Raw genomic sequence first — 17,574 nt, 5'->3', positions numbered from 1 at the left:
TGGGTTCATACACAAGTGCTGGAAGTGCTAGTTTGGTTGCTTGAAATGTAGAGTTCTTTCAGTTTTGATGCATCTCACCTCTTTGGTGAACATAAAATGATTCATTTCTTTGGCACCAAGGCCAAAATGGAAAGAGTATAACAGGTTATATTTTCAAGTGAAAGCTCACTTATGCACTACTCAGGGAGGCCAGAAGTATCCTGCATGGGTTACCTTCAGGCCGTTGTTTGCACTAAAACATATCCTCCAACCATACCCACTATGGAACTCGCTAAGGAGTCTCTATGTGTCTTGCTTACCTACATAGCGGAGTAGCACGCCATCAAAGTTTCTATTGAATAGAACAACATCGATCAAACGGAAGCCAACATTCTGCAATCTGTAGTATCTTCTTTTATGGGTCAGGAGATGAAATATAATTTTCATAAATCTCATTTCATATCATACATCATTAATGTTAAGAACAAGATATAAATGTTTAAAATCTATTTAAAATCCAGCTTCCTATCCTAAATGAAACTTAACAAAGTAATATATTCAATATATTTGGCATTATTATTTATAATGCCATCTCTAAACATCAGTTAGCACACCATATATGATAATAATTTACATAATGCAAAATTATTTATCAACAAATCTATTCAAATCAACATGGATGAAATTTCACATGCTCACTAACTACTATATTTACATTAATGGACTTATAGAAGTGGCAAACAAATGCCAAGGTTGCTAGTTGAGGTTGTACAAAATGTGGAAGGAAATGGTTGGATGGATGTATTTGTCGGCAATTTTGGTAGAATAGTATGGGCAACTGAGATTCCCATGAAATAACATTCACTGTTGCAATGACAATTCTTGCCTAGTATGACCTCAGTTAAACAAGTGATGCATCTATTTACAAACCATACGAGCATTCCAATTGAATGAATAGAGGACGTGATAAAGACGAAGCAACTATTGTTGCAAATAAGTATTTTGGCATTCTCAAAATCTCCAAACAACATGGATTATATCATTCTTCTTTGAAGTCCCACGTCAAAAGTAACACCCTTGCGAAGAGACAAGACTATGGGAAATGAAGCTTTTAACGTCTACTAATATCGCTTCAAACCGAGCTGACAACCTTTACTAAGTCCCAAGTTTAGGTCCACGTTAGGCCTGAGCCTTCATTTTGTTGAACGATCAAACAAACCGAAGAAAATTTCATACCCATGTGATAATGGCAGATGTATTTAAATTTGAGTAGCTAAAGGCATTGCTTCCTCTAGATCCGCGCATGATGTACCTATTTCTTTCGTTATGTATTCACAAAGCCCTTTGCCTCGGATCACCTTGGTAGGTCTGACATCTTCGTAATCTAATTGGCTCTTTTCCCAGTGATATCTCCCTCCATTATGTATTTGTAGACAGTGGGATGCAGAATGAAGGTTGTGGTTTTCTTGGAGGCGATTGAGTGTTTGAATTTCTTTAAGCCTTCACAATTGCAAATGCTTGCTTCTCTACAAAATTATATTTAATTTTGTTTTGCCTTTACCTTTCTTGTTCTTTTGTGTTGAAACCATGGTGATACTAAAATCACTTGCATACACTTTCATATACAATACTATTTTTTATTTTTATGAAAGCATCTCTTTCATCTTGAGTCCATTTAAACTGGAGATCCTTCGTTAGCATTAACGTGATCCACCTCACTAGTCTAAGGAAGTCAATAATGAATTTTCTTATAAAGTTGGTCTTTCCAAGGAAAGATTGCTAGCTCTTCTTATTCACGGGTAGTGGCAATTATTCCATTGATCGAACTCTGTCTGGGTCGATCGCCACACCATTTTTAGATACCACATGTCTAAGTAACTTCCTTTGAGGGACTCAAAATGCGCACTTCTTGGGGTTTGGGGAGATGCCAAACTCTTGGCATCTCTAAAATACAACCTCTAGATGGTCGAAGTGGTCTGCTACAGATTTTGCGAACACTGTGAGGTCATCCAAGTAGATCAGGATGACCTTGTTAACAAGATCCTTGAAAGCTACATTCATAGTTCTGGGTCGATCGCCACACCATTTTTAGATACCACATGTCTAAGTAACTTCCTTTGAGGGACTCAAAATGCGCACTTCTTGGGGTTTGGGGAGATGCCAAACTCTTGGCATCTCTAAAATACAACCTCTAGATGGTCGAAGTGGTCTGCTACAGATTTTGCGAACACTGTGAGGTCATCCAAGTAGATCAGGATGACCTTGTTAACAAGATCCTTGAAAGCTACATTCATAAAAGGTTCTGTCCAAAGTAACGAGAATCGGAATCGGATTGGAATCGGCAAGGTTGAATTGAATCGCGAATCGGCCACAAATCGACAAATTGAAAAATCCTTGAAATTTAGTAACATATTTCATAAACCCTTTATCGCTGATTCAATTCACCGATTCACAAAAAAATTAAAAATCATTTGGCTTGAATCGAATCGCGTGGATCGCCGCAATTCTCGTTACTATGGTTGTGTCAGCATTGGATAGGTTGAAGGGCATTTTTCTATATGCAAATGTTCCCCACTTGGTGGTGAACATTGTTTTGTGTTGGACTAACACTTAGTTGTAACCTAAGAATCCATCCAAAAAAGAGAACATTTAAAATCCAGCAACCGGTTGCAATAACACTTCCATAGATGACAATGGGTAGTGGTATTTTAGCGAAGCTCTGCTCAAGTCCCAAAAATCTACACAGAGGCGAATGTCTTCATTTTTTTTCCGGACTAGGACCAAGTTGGACAGCCAGATGCTATACCTAAAATCCTCTGAAAACAATGCTCTTGAATTTGCAGGTCGCAGCCTCCTCAAAGATCGAGAACCTACAACACCTTACTTTGCTTGAAAAATTAATTTCAAACTCACTCAAAAAAGCTCGATAAACTTTGGAATATTGAAATGTGCAAAAGAATTCACCTTGCCAAGATAACAGGACAACCAAACTTACCAAGATAACAGCACAAATTTTACTTAAATGCTTCCATAAAACTCGACTTTAAAGCTTTAGAGTTGTTATTGATCATTTCCTGATGTATTGTTTGCTTGCCTTTATGGTTAAAGCTATTAGCTCCATTCATGGGCATTAATGCTCATGACTTGGAAATGTTGTCAGCTATCTCTTGAAATCTACACATTCCTTGTTGCATCACTGACTTACCAAGTGGAGCCTTCTTGGGACTCGCGCAATGATCCTAAAAGATTTGCAACTAAAACCTTGGTTAAGACAAATGCAAGATTGACCTACCTTGCCGAGCCTACGATGAAAACACGTGGCCATCGCAAGAATGGCTCGGGTGAGGTCGAAGCGTGGCACTTGTCAACACTAGTGGCCAAACGCTTTTTCCCTTTAACCACCTGAGAAACTAAGGGCAAGAAAATTTGAGAAAGTCGAGCACTACTAAAGTTGATAGTTTTCAACTTGTTGAACACAGCATAAAGGAAATACGCTACTATTTACAATATTTACATGATGCATCGGGACATCAGTTGAAATGCTTGAGATAGTTCTCGTTATATGGGATCCCAATAGGCCCGCCATTCATACCCTCAAGCTTGAATGAGTTGAACTACTTACATATTGTATTGCAGAAAGTACCTTCCCAAAAGCTATCAATAGTTGACAAGACATTCACGTCCCAAGCTATACCAAGGGTTTTCTTATCCCGTTTTTCCCCCAGTGTCTGCACTTTGGAAGAGATCAAATGTAAAAACTTCTAATGATTAACATAATTTTGGCATGAGCCTTTTACTGATCAAAAAAAGGATGCCACTAAACTAAATGCACAGGTTTTTCTTGTAACAAAATCCCAAGCAAATTGTGAAACCACCGAGCTTTAATGAAAAGGACAATAGCTCAAAATTCCAAAGCTGCATACATCGAACAAAACGTGTAGCAGACAACATGAAAAGAAAAGATAGAACATATAATCTATCTCAACAATTACTACAAATATTAACACTATAGTCACAACAAACAACACATAAATCTGCAAATGGGCAATAAGTCTTGAGGTGAATCAAAGGGCTAAAACTTGCATGATTGATTTGAAATTAAATATCTGAAAGAAACGCATATAACTGTAAGGCTAAAGAAAGGGGCATCTTTTCATTAAATGTCCCAAAACTCAAAATTCTTGGAATCCTTTTCCAAAATAGATGCAGCATTATATACTAGTTGGGAAGGAGAAACCCCAAAACCCTAAAAGAAAGTGATCAATAGCAAGCCATATCTCTTCCTCTACTAAGTTTGAGAAACTAAGATCACCATTATTGTCTTTTCAATCTAACAATTAGCACATGGTCTGTCAATAAAATCGAATTTTCCACCCTTATGCACAACTCCCAAATCTCTGCCAAGATCTCGGATCAGAATCGGCAAGGCTCGATCAAATCGTGAATCGGCCATGAATTAGAATCGAATCGGCCATGAATCGGCAAATTAAAAAAACCCTTGAAATTTAGTAACTTATTTCATAAACCCTTTATCATTGATTCAATTCATCGATTCACAAAAAATCATTTGGCTTGAATCGAATTGCTGAATCGCGTGAATCGTCGCGATTCTTGGAACTATGGATTCAACTACCATATCCTCTACAATCATGGCAGCAATTTTACTGAAAATCGTGCTAAGACAAAAGAAACAATGAGCTATGGAACTGGATGCATGGAGGCATACAACATGGAAGGAGTGGTACATGCGGCACTCGGGTGCTGAAAGATACTCTGGAAGAAAGTAAAGCATTCAAAACGCCCACAAGACAACCGTGTATCATTCTTTTGGATTAAACAGTCTTTGCTTCCTTCTCAAAACTCGGCAAGGCCAACACGTGGCACTCGCGAAAGGAGTTTGGTGCAAAGAAGATAATGCTTCTCCAAAACTGCCGATTGTGTTGACATATGGCAGAGCACGCACAATTGCTTTAAAGAAAACCAGAAAGGTAAAGAATACGCCAAGTGTAAGAATACCTTTGCCGGTGGGCGAAAAATATTATTTACACTACCCAAACTTGAACTAGCAACTAAGATAATATGTTGTCAAAGCACTCGCATCAACAATAACTATAGAGTTAATTTTATTTAAATCCACTTGTTTATATAGGATCTTCCCATCCTCATCTATCTGAAATGATAATCAATTTGTACAAAACAAAAGATACGAACACTTCTTAAATAAGCAACTAAAAGATCTTTCCAAACAAAAATGGCCAAGAACTGAAGACAATAAAAAAGTTACTAACTAAACAACTTAAAGAACAGAAACTTATTAAAAACTGACTGACATAAAAGAGAAATTTACATGATCATTACACTAAATATTACAATGCTACATTAATACCCTCCCTTAATTGTCATTCTACTAACTACCCTATAGAAGATTTGACATGATTTGTAGGTCATTTGGCCACAAATGTGTAGAAGGCCAGTCCTCAAAATGCTTTGCGACATGAGTCTGTTACTAAGACTATCCCTGGTTGGAGTTCCAATCAGCCAATCGACTTCTATAGAACTTCCTCTTATAACCAAGAATAAAAAACAGTGCCTTCCAACCTAACATTGGGTATGAAAGTCATCCATCCCTCTATCCAAAGACATGGAAACTAATATCGCCTTCTCAAAGAATTTCGACTTCTATTGATACTAAATCAGCAAAAAACTTTGAAACCACAATTTTGCCAAAAATTCTCAAAACAATTTGCAGCAAAACAATATCACAATTTTGCAGAAAAATCATCAAAAACCCTTGTTTTGTAGGAAAACAGTAAAAGCTCATGATTTTGTCAACCGTGAGACTCTTTGGAAAAAATCATGAAAAATTTTGGGAAAAAACATGAAAAACCCCTACATGATATTTAGGAAAAAAAAATATGCAAAACTCACTATAAGCTATGCATAACCCTCTTAGAATAAAAATATACAAAACTCCCTAGTCATTAGATCTGTGAGGACCTGGAGGGGTTCTTTCCAGCAGCAGTTTTCTTCCTCTTCCAGGAAGCTACAGAAGCGGTCTGGGCTCCCTGCTAGCTCTTTGGCTTACCCTTCTATTTTGGGATTCTTCTTTGTTGCTTGGGTTTCATAGTACGGTTTTAAGGTTTTCCTAGTGCGCCCCCTCCTCCTCTTTCCTTTTCCATCATTGTATGTTTGTTCTTGTTGTTGGTATTTTTTCTTCAGGTACCATTCAGTGTTCCTACTATGGGCCAGCCCTTTGTTTTGTGTTTCGCAGTCCCTTTGACCTTTTTCGTGGTCTTCTGTTAGACAACAATAAAAAATAAAGAACTCATGCAGATCTAACAATACTTATTTTTTCGGCTGAAACAACCGTAAAAAAATCTGCGCAAACCAAAAAAAAAAATTTAAAACACTAAAAACTGAAAATGCTCTATTTTTTTATTTTTTTAAATCAAGCAAAAAATCTTTTGAAAATTTCCTCATGAAATGTTCAGGAAAACCCACAAATCTTATTCTATAGAAACAATCTACCCAAAAAACATTATGATTTTTTGTTCAAAAAACCACAAAAAAACTTTAACAAATTTTGAGGAAATTTCTCGGTAATTAAACTACAGATCTTAATGAAAAAAATTGTCAAAATCCAACATTTGCTCTAATACCATGAAATGATGTTTGATATACAATATTAAACAAAACTACTAAAAAATCACTTAAAGAAAAGTATATACTAAACATTACAATATTACTTTAATAGTATCAAATCAATACATTTCTACAGGGAAAAGTCACTAAAAAGGGCATTTTGGGATTCTAGCTTTAAATTTATCTCATCTCTCTCTTGCCAGCTGTCTTAATACTATAACTTCTAATGGTGCAGAAAGCACATTTAAGAGTTTCAACACTATATGGTTTTGGGTAATTAAATAGTGTGCCATTGCAAATTTGGGAGTCCATTTCACTGCTTAAGTTTAGGGTCTACGGATTTTATGTTAGTTCTCAGCTTAAAAGCTAAAAGCATACTCTACTCGAAGGCAATTTTGCATATAATTGTGGTACTGCAAGTAACTACCCTCTACACAACTCCAAAACATTTGGAGGGTTCAATGTGTCAGGAAGAAAAGCAATGTGTGCAAGTTTACCAATAGAGATTCCATTTCTTTATGAGGCCACACATACTACACCAATGAAAGGTTGAGAAAATATTAAATAAGAAAGAAATTACACCAATGTCCAAGAATAGGTCAACGAGAGTATGTCGTCGGTAGATATTGTGTAGTCGACAGGTTGATGTCATCGGTAAATATTGTGTAGCCGACAGGGTGTGTGTCAGGATGTATGTCGTCGGTATATGCCCCTTCGAGAAGGTTCTTGTTATGTAGCCAACATGTTGTATGTAGCCAACAGACCCCTTCGGGAAGGTTCTTCGGAAAGTATTTATAAACCCTTTTGGGTCAATGTAATCATCATTGTAAGCATAATGTAATGTTTTTGGCATATGCGAATAATACTAGGAGTTCTGCTGTTCTTATCTATTATCTGTGTGCATTAATCCATTTACCCTGTATGGTAAATATTTGGCACCGTTGCCCGATGGACTTGGAACAAAGGCTAGAATGAAGACTCGTGTCGAATCAGTTGAATAAAAATAAGAATAAGCTGAAGGAAAAGGATGAAATACGCACAGCACAAGGGAATTTGATTTTGGCACAATAGACTGAACGCAGACGGAGGTTTCAGCAAATTACTGACGGACACCGCAGCACTGAAGAATTGTTGGAGACTCGACAGCGGGTGCAATTGGTGGGAGAAGCAAGGAAGGAGTTTTTGAACTTGCATACGCCGAGGGAAGAGAATCCAGATGGAAGGGGATTGACTTGCACGGCTCAGAGTGCCGAGGGAGCACAAGCGTGGAGTGAACTCTTCGTCCGATATATACTTCCGAAACGGACAGCTTCAGTTGACGAAAACCCTTCTTCACCAAATAGCACGACTATCGGGAGCAACGCGAGTGTTCAAAACAGTGCAGGTGTTCAGAACAGCGCGGGTGTGCAGAACAGCACGGGTGTACAAAACAGTGCGAGTATACAGAACAATGCGGGTGTGCAGAACAGCACGGGAGTATAAAACAACTGTTGATGTTTCTCGGATCTACTGTAAATGTAATGGTATTGTCTGTAATAAGGTATATATTTTCCATATGCAACATCCTCTTATTTATATTAAGCATGGGTGAATGAATAGACATGTCTATTTAATAAATAGATAATTAATAATACAAACTTAATTATGTTATATATATATATATATATCTCTAATAATAAGCTTATATCTCACATAATATTATATCTCATATATAATTATATAAATAACCATAGAGTTATCCGACAGAAGCTACCAAACATTAACACTCCCTCTTAGCAAGGGAGGATAAACACAAAACAAATATTACACCATTGGTAATATAAGGATATCTCAAAAGTTTTCCATAATTTAATATTGCATACGATATCAAGAGTATTGATCTCCAGAATATCAACATATAATATTCATCAATTACTCAAACTTAGGGTAAGATATCACATTTGATATCAAGAGTCTTGATCTCCCAGAATATCGACATCCGATATTCATCAAGTGCTCAAAAAACAAGGTTTGATATCACATTTGATATCAAGAGTATTGGCCTCCCAGAATATCAATGATATTCACCAATTACTCAAAAACATTTAGATATCACATTTGATATCGAGAGTATTGGCCTCCCAAAATATTAATGATATTCACCACTTACTCAAAACATTTAGTTATCACATTTGATATCAAGAGTATTGGCCTCCCAGAATATCAATAATATTCACCAAGTACTCTAAGAGTAATGGCCTCCCAGAATGTTGAGATACAAGACATTCACCATTTACTCAATTTATTAGATCTCATGATACAAGTTGATTGTAAGATCGTCACCTTACAACAACTTCTCCGAAATACAAGTGATGATCATTTGGAAGTCATCACTTCCTCATGATGTACACAGGGGTAGGCCCATTAAAATCACATGGTCACAATTTATGAATCACAGTCCTCATGACTATCACAATTTATAGATCACTAGGGAATCCATATCAATATGGTGTACTCGCTCTCAATTAATAAAATTGGGTTCACTGAAGGTTAACCAAATAGCATCCTCAGTCTTCTCCCTCTTAATCTCCCTCTTTTTCTTGCAAGAACAATCTCGCAGGAGAAGATCACGGTAGCTCTTATAGTATAAAAATACAAATAAGAATATGTTGACATTGATTAAGATGTTAGTAAATTTAACTCATGTCTATTACTAACAACAACATAACTCATTATTTTATGTTTTCAAGAACATAATTCTTAAAGATGTATTGAAATCAAAATATATATATACTTATTTTTTACTCTCATAAGAATCTCTTTATGTTTAACAAACATTATATCAAATTATAAATATAATATTTAAATATTCATATTTCCTTATGTTTAAATAATATATTATATCAAAAGATCATATTCTAATATTGACAAAATCAATAATGCAATATTCAAAATATAATTAAAGACTTCATCATATACATAAAAACAATAATATACATATTATTGTTATATATTAAATACCTTATATAATGCACAACACCTCTAAACATTTTAAACAACATTATAAATCTTGATATCTTAAATATTAAATAACATTACCTTTCGATGATATTAACTATGTTTCATACCTTGCCCACTTGTATGTGGGGTCTACAATGGCGTGCATTACTTTTTTCCCATGCAGTTCTCACGTGACCATTAATAATCAAATTCCTTGGCTTTCCCAAATAATGGTTGTTCAAATCACTTTGAGTCATTTTATTTTTATTCTTTTCCTATTTGCTGGTAGTTATTTGGTAGGGACATCGTCCAAATCAGATTTGTTCTCCATGTCTGACCTATTCACCGCTTTGCACTTCCTTGCCTCACTGTCAATGAAATTTGACTTTCTTCCTTTCGTGATTGCATGTACTTCCACTACATATAAGAGATATATTTATATATATAACTCCCGAATATAATCATTTTGTTTAATATTATCCTGACGAGTGTATTCCCTCTGTCCATTTGAAAGATGGCAAGGGTATGAAGGCGAACCTACATAGCCCTCCACCCGAGAATTGGATAGATAGATTGGTTGGATAGGTAGTCGTATTGGTTGGAGAGATGTATGGTCACCGGTTCTCACTTCTTTCTGCCACCTGCATTCCCTCTCTTCCATGTGATGATGTCTGCTATCTCCTTCCCTCTCTCCGGAAGCATGATGATGTTTGAATCAACATATTCTTAGAAAGATTGTATTACGATCAGCCCCTCACCAGGAAGAAATAAATATTAATCTCAAGTTTGAAAATTTTGCACCCATTTCAAAATTATATTCCATTGACCTTAGAAATATTTCATTAATCCTTTCTCATTTGCAGCAACCTGCTCTGATACCATGTTGATGTTTCTCAAATCTGCTGCAAATGTAATGGCATTGTCTGTAATAAGGTATATATTTTCCATATGCAACATCCTCTCATTTATATTGAGCATGGGTGAATGAATAGGCATGTCTATTTAATAAATAGATAATTAATAATACAAACTTAATTATGTTATATATATATATATATATATATATATATATATATATATATATATATATATATATATATATATATATATATATATATATATATATATATATATATATCAAATAATAAGCTTATATCTCACATAATATTATATCTCATATATAATTATATGAATAACCATAGAGTTATCCGACAAAAGCTACCAAACATTAACAACAGCGTAGGTACACAACAAACCCCTCAACCTTGAATAGTAATGGCTGGCCCAAAGGAAAAGTTGTCAAAATTTGATGGTGATGGAGCAGCCAATCCGATTCGACATTGTAAAACATGCAAAACAATTGGAGGGCAAATGGCATAACAGACAAACGAATGGGTCTGGCAATTTCCGGCCACCCTACAGGGTGTTGCAATTGATTGGTTCGCCAATACAGATCCACAGAAATTAACCACTTGGGGCAACCTTAAGGAGTTTACTGCCGAATTTCAACTGTTGCGCAACGACAACGAAATTGTAGCGGAGATATACAATACAAAACAGGGGAAGAATGAAACAGTCCGAGTATACACCAGGAAATTAATGGACTTAATAAATAACATGGAAAATAAGCAGACAAATGGCTTGCAAAAGAGATAGTTCGTTGAAGGCCTACGCCCAAAATTGTGAAAGAAGATGAAGATTGTGCCGCCGTCGTCATACACAGAAGCATACAATCAAGCAATGAACTTAGAAAGCGAGAAGAAGACAAACAAGAAGAGTAATTCATCAAATTCAAATGATGACGCATCCTCAAGAGAAGATAGCAACGATGATGAAAACAACAACAAGAAGGTCCGAGCTCTGCAGAAGGACACAATCCGCATGATGAAGGAATTTAAAAAAATGCAGAAGGAAACAAAGGGAAGCGACCTATGGTGCACGGAGTGTAAGACAGAAGGTCACACCAAAGGGTCCCGTCCAAAGAACCAGTTCTGCAACATCTGCCAGATCATGGAACATTCCACCAAAGAATGCCCCTTTAATATGAAAACCAGAGGACCTCAGCAAGTGCTCCTCACACAAGAGGCTTCCGCGTCAAGAGGTAGTGGAAACACGAGTAATGCAAGTGCCACATCGAGAGGGTACATAAATAATAGATGTGGGCAGAACAACAACAACAATGCCAACAATAATAATGGCAGCCGAAGTCGAATTCAATACGATGCGAACGGACGGTCAATCGTTCAATGCCACGCATGCAATTTGTGGGGCCACTTTGCCCGAGACTGTACAACGGCAAACACACCAAAATTATTATGCAGATGGTGCGGACCCGACAATCATGAAGATGCCAAATGCCCAAAATCGGGAGTAAATTTGATCACCATCGGGACGGACGAAGAGGAGATTCTGACAATCACACGGAAGCAAGCAAAAATGTACCCCGACCTGACGGAAGAAAAGAAGAGACTGGAGGAAGCGCGGGCCGAACTTTAGAAAGCAATGCAGGCAGAGAAAACACACCTGAAGGACACTGTCAGTACCTCAGCAAGGAACAGTGCGGAACAAAACATCGTACGGCAGATATTACAAACCGAAGTACCAGTCAAAATCAACGATCTATTGCTCACAATGCCTCAACTCCATTCAGCACTCAGAAACATTGCTCCAACTGCCAAGCTACCAAGAGAACACGGAAGGGAGCAGGAAAGTGGAGCAAGTACAATGGACAGAAGGGAGAAGGAAAGTGGCACAAGTACAGAGGATCCAATGCTGCTAGCCCTCACATCCGGACAGCATCCAACAATCGTTGAGATGGGGATTCTGGGAACTGTTTTGACAGACACAATTGTGGACGGAGGTTCCGACGTAAACATCCTCCTAGAGGATACCTAGAAAAAGGTAGGACAACCTACGTTGTGGCCACCAACCTTCCAGTTGCTCACGGCAAACCGGCACAGGATCAAACCATTGGGAGTCTTGATGGCACAGCCGGTGACTATCAGAACACAGTCGTTCCTGCTCGACTTCGTCGTCATCTCGCTGAAGAGGAGAGGATATGACGCCATTCTGTGTAATGTCCCCCTTTTAGCATTCATAGCATGATGTTGTCGTTAGCCTATTTCCCCACGCTCCCATAGACTAACCAAGACATTAATGGGACTTAGAGGCCATTTGGCCTAGATAGTTTCAGTTGCAGATTTTTCTGAGGGGTTTTGAGGCAACTTTGGGCATACTTACTATTTATAGTAAGTCATCTTGGACATGGGCGAACATCCAATGGCAACGGTATGTCGATGGTAATTGTTTAAAATCGACAAGAAGACTTGTTTATCATTGATAAGATTTGTTATGCATTGATAAAGTTATTTTATAAAGTTAAATTTAAATATTTAACTTTATTAATGCATAGACTATAGTTTGTGGGAAATATTTAAATTAAAAGTCCCCTTTATTTTATAACACATTGGAGACATAAGTTACATAAAGAGATTTATGTTTTATCCCACATTGAGAAAACGAAGGATGAAGCTCTTGTGAGAACACTATAAAAGAAATGGAAGAGCTTCTTTTAAGCAGGCTTGGAAAATATCAAAGAAATTGGGAAATTTTCTGGAGATTATGTCTCAATAGTTTGAAGGACGAAATCCCTTCAAACTGGAAATCTTGACGCCATTGAAAGATATGGTCTTGAGATTCAATAGGGTAGCAATCTGAAAAAACAGATACGAAAAAGCAGTCCGAAAAAGCGGAACCAAAAAAGCAAGCCGAAAAAGCAGTACGAAAAAGCAGAACCGAAAAAGCAGGCCGAAAAAAACAGTCCGAAAAAAGCAGAACCGAAAAAGCAGTACGAAAAAAGCGGAACCGAAAAAGCAAGCCAAAAAAAGCAGTTCAAAAAAGCAAATCGGAAAAGCAAAGCAGAAGGGGCAGCATTGAAGAAAATTATTACAGCCATCTACAACCAGGGTCCTTTATTAATATTGTTTTTAGAGTGTTATAAGCTTTCAGCTGTAAGTGTGCATTATACCAGCATTATCATTTTGTAATCCATGTAAATGCCAAAGTCTTGGTCATATTTCATGAGCATTGTAATTTTCATTGCAATTAAGAAGATAATAGTTGTTGGTGCCATTTAAGCAATTTAATATCATTATTTATCAGCTAGCTAGTTTGCATACCAACTGTTTGTAAAAATGCCAGTTGGCTGTAGGTGTTCATTTCTCATGCTTAGAGCATATATATGCACTGAATATTGTCAAAATTAGTAGCACACTCATGTTAGGTCATTGTGTAGTCTATTGTAGTCTTCTAGCACAAGATTTTCATTGATGCAAATTGTAAAAAAGTCATTTGAAGCTAGCTGAAAAACTATATCAGTCATACGTCCCTTGCATGTGAATTGTTTGATGAAATTCCTTGAGCTTTCATCAGCATTTTTTGAGGGCAGATTTGAGGAGGGTTATTACAGTGGTATCAGAGCTTACTTGCAAAGTGTTTGACGAAATGTCAAACAACTAAAGTATAAAGATTTTTGGTGTCTGAAGAAGTTATAACCTATTGGGGTTATTACAGTGGTATCAGAGCTTACTTGCAAAGTGTTTGACGAAATGTCAAACAACTGAAGTATAAAGATTTTTGGTGTTTGAAGAAGTTATAACCTATTGGGGTTATTACATTCTAGGCTGAGGATAGCTCATACAAGCAAAGGTTAAGCATGACTGGAAGAAGAATACTCTATCAATGGAGCGCGAAGACAGAAGATTCATAATTGACCTACACACACAAATCGTAGGTGAGGAGGCAGCATCGTCAGACTCAGAAGGTGAAAGCGAGAATGATGACGAGGGGAAGAAGAGAATGGAACCTGATGAAGAGGGAGTATTGAGACTGGAAGGAGGGTCGAATGAGGACACCCTAGACTCGTTTAACGACCTTTTCCACTGGCAGATGGAGGATTACGAGCTTTTTCCGAGCTGTAATATGTTAAGGGTCAACGAAGGTGAGAAAGAAGAAGGAAATGAATGTTCGAAGGAATACAAAGAAGTGGAAAAAGGAAAGGTGGTTTGGACTGAAACGAAAGGGAAGAACATACAGTACGAACCCCGGAAACGGAAAGATTACACTGTATGACCGCGCAGAAAGGAAATGTTACGTCAAACCACGGATATAGCAGAAAGGTGTCGGCAGCAAGGAAGACACATCACACGGTCTGCACAGGAACAAAAGAGGAAGGGTTCAGTACGGAGTGAAGGTTCTAAAATCAAGAATACAATTATTGCCGGCAAGAGGGGGCAGCTGACGGAATCCATGGTACCGACCTTCGGGAACAAACTGGGCAATATGGAAAACCGGAGGGAGAGATCGTGTAACTTAAATAAATGTGATGAGCAACGATTGCAAGCACAATGGGCCACAAAGGTAATGCAAAACAAGCGCAAGGCGTGGCACGATAAACACCTTAAGCTGAACAAGTTTCAATCGGGACAGTTGGTATTGAAGTATGACAGACGGAATGAAATCAAACCGGGTAAGTTTAAAGTCAAATGGGTCAGGCCATACCAGATCCGGGAGGTAGGCGACAATGGAGCAATAAAATTGTCGACTTTGGACGGACAAGAAGTGCCTCAGGGAGTCAACTGGTCGAACCTAAAGATGTACCATACCAAGAAGACTCCCTCGTCGTCACAAAATGACGAAGTCCGAACGACTTCGTCGTCACAAAAGGGCGAAGTCTAGAGGGAAAATTGAGTTTTTTGTATTTAGTAACCAAAATTTTAAAAAAAATTTAAAAGAGGAAAAAAGACGGAAAAAAATTGGAAAAAAAAAAAAGACAAAGAGAAAGTAAGTTGTCATACGGTGGCTTAAGACATGCTGAAGGGGACCGTACGGCTTTCCTTCTGCCTCCGTACGAGATATTATGTACAGATTTTGAAGGATATTGCGTACAGATTTTGCAAGATTTGGCATACAGATTCAAGAGTTTGAGTTCCACTTTGGCGTACGGATTTAGAAGTCTAAGTTCTCAATTTGGTGTACGGATTTGCAAAATAAAGTTGGCGTACGGATTTGAGGAATAAGGTACCTGTTCACCACCGTACGGATTTTAGAAATTGGCTTCTCTATTTGGGGGCCATACGGCAGTTGGAGGTTTAACTTCATTTTTTGCTACCATACGGATTTTGAAGATCTTCTGTTAGGCTCGTACAGATTCTGGAGGTTAACTCCTTTGTTGACCACCATACGGATTTGGAAGGAGAAATTGCATACGAATTTGGAAGGTTGCTTCAGTACGAATTTGGAGGAGAAGCTTCCTGCTTGCTGCCGTACAAGGTTGAAGGTTAAAGCTTTATGTGTGCTGCTGTACGGATTCAAGGATAAATCCTCTGTAGGCACCATACGGTCTTTTAAAAAGACTCCCATACTCGTACGAAGTAGGCAGCAATAATTTTTGTTTATGCATTTTTCCTGTACTATACCGCATTTGAGGAATCTAAAAGAGATTGTCTTGCATGGCAACTTATTGAAGGAAGGTTTGGCACAGCTTCTCCTGTAGCCTTATAGTCGTACGGACCCTGCAATCAAGAGCACCATAGATATATATCAACATAGTATAGCGATATCACCTGGCAAAGTAAGCAAAGATTGCCATACGACAAGTGCAAGAAGGGAAGGGCTAAAGGAAGCAGTCAGAAGAAAGGAGGAAAAAAAAAACGACAATAGATTGAAACAGTTCGAAATGACTAATGCACGATGCCAAAGGGATAGAAATATGATCAAAATTCGGATCTAAAAATTTGTGTTTGTTTCAAAATTGGCCAAATTTCGATCATATTTGGTAGGTGGACGTTTTGTGATCAAGACTAATCACAACAGTATTAAATACTTCATGAGCCAGCGTGATCTTAATGACCGGCAACAAAAATGGGTGACTAAATTGCAGGCTTATGACTTTGACATAGAGTTTGTCAAAAGTAAGAAAGATGTGGTGGCTGATGCCTTATCTCGGAGACCTCACTTATGTGCTCTGGCAGAGATTTTAGGAGATTGGAGAGATCGGATTATACCAGAGTATGTCAGAGATGCTTGGGCTTCTGGATTGATTTCAGGTACCATACAGGATGATCGCTATGAGGTGATAGATGGATTGATCAGAGTTCAGGACAAAGTTTATTTGATTCCTTCATCACATTTGAGAGAGGCGATACTAAAGGCATTTCATGACACACCCACAGCTGGACATCCGGGGGTCTTCAAGACCTACAGGCAGATCCGAGAGCAGTTTTCATGGAAAGGGCTCAAGGATGATGTTCAGAGGTATGTCAGGGAGTGTGTGGTTTGTCAACAGAATAAGGGAAAGTACACATTTCTTGCAGGTTTATTACAGCCCTTGCCCATTCCTGATAGGAAATGGGAAAGTATTTCGATGGACTTCATCACTGGTTTACCATGAGTGCAAGGAAGGGATTGCATCTATGTGGTGGTGGACCGCTTGACGAAGTTTGCTCACTTCTTTGCTATTCCGTCCACTTACACAGCAGCACAAGTAGCAGATCTTTTGTTTAGAGAGATATTCAGGTTACATGGGCTACCCAGATTCATTGTCAGTGACCGGGATAGTAAGTTTATGAGTGTTTTTTGGCAAGAGTTGTTTAGGTTGTGTGGTACAGATCTTACACCTAGCACTAGTTATCATCCGTAAACAGATGGGCAAACAGAGATTGTGAATAAATGGGTGGAAGGATATTTGAGGAACTATGTAACTACACAACAAAAGGTTTGGATCAGATGGTTGCATATGGGAGAGTATTGTTATAACACCACTTATCATATGTCCATCAAGATGACTCCTTTCATGGCACTCTATGGTTATGAAGCACCTAGCTTCATGGATTTAGTTTTGGGGGACAGTAGAGTGCCCAAAGCCAAAAACTTATTGTAGGATAGTCAGGACATCCTGAAAGTGCTCAAAGAGAA

At 37.8% G+C, this 17,574-nt stretch overlaps 1 protein-coding gene across 1 annotated transcript in view; it reads right to left on the bottom strand.

Annotated features, from left to right (window-relative positions):
* The window catches only part of NOV (Histidine kinase-, DNA gyrase B-, and HSP90-like ATPase family protein), a 192,601-nt gene that overhangs the window by 80,001 nt on the left and 95,026 nt on the right, over window positions 1-17,574 (bottom strand). The gene's annotated exons all lie outside the window — the stretch shown is intronic.

The sequence above is a fragment of the Cupressus sempervirens genome, chromosome 1, assembly GCF_028749045.1.
Source record: "Cupressus sempervirens isolate cs-2001-9-10 chromosome 1, ASM2874904v1, whole genome shotgun sequence".
In the NCBI taxonomy this organism is placed as follows: domain Eukaryota; kingdom Viridiplantae; phylum Streptophyta; class Pinopsida; order Cupressales; family Cupressaceae; genus Cupressus; species Cupressus sempervirens.
The sequence above is the reverse complement of the archived record's forward strand: the minus strand, read 5'-3'. Positions and strand labels throughout refer to the sequence as shown.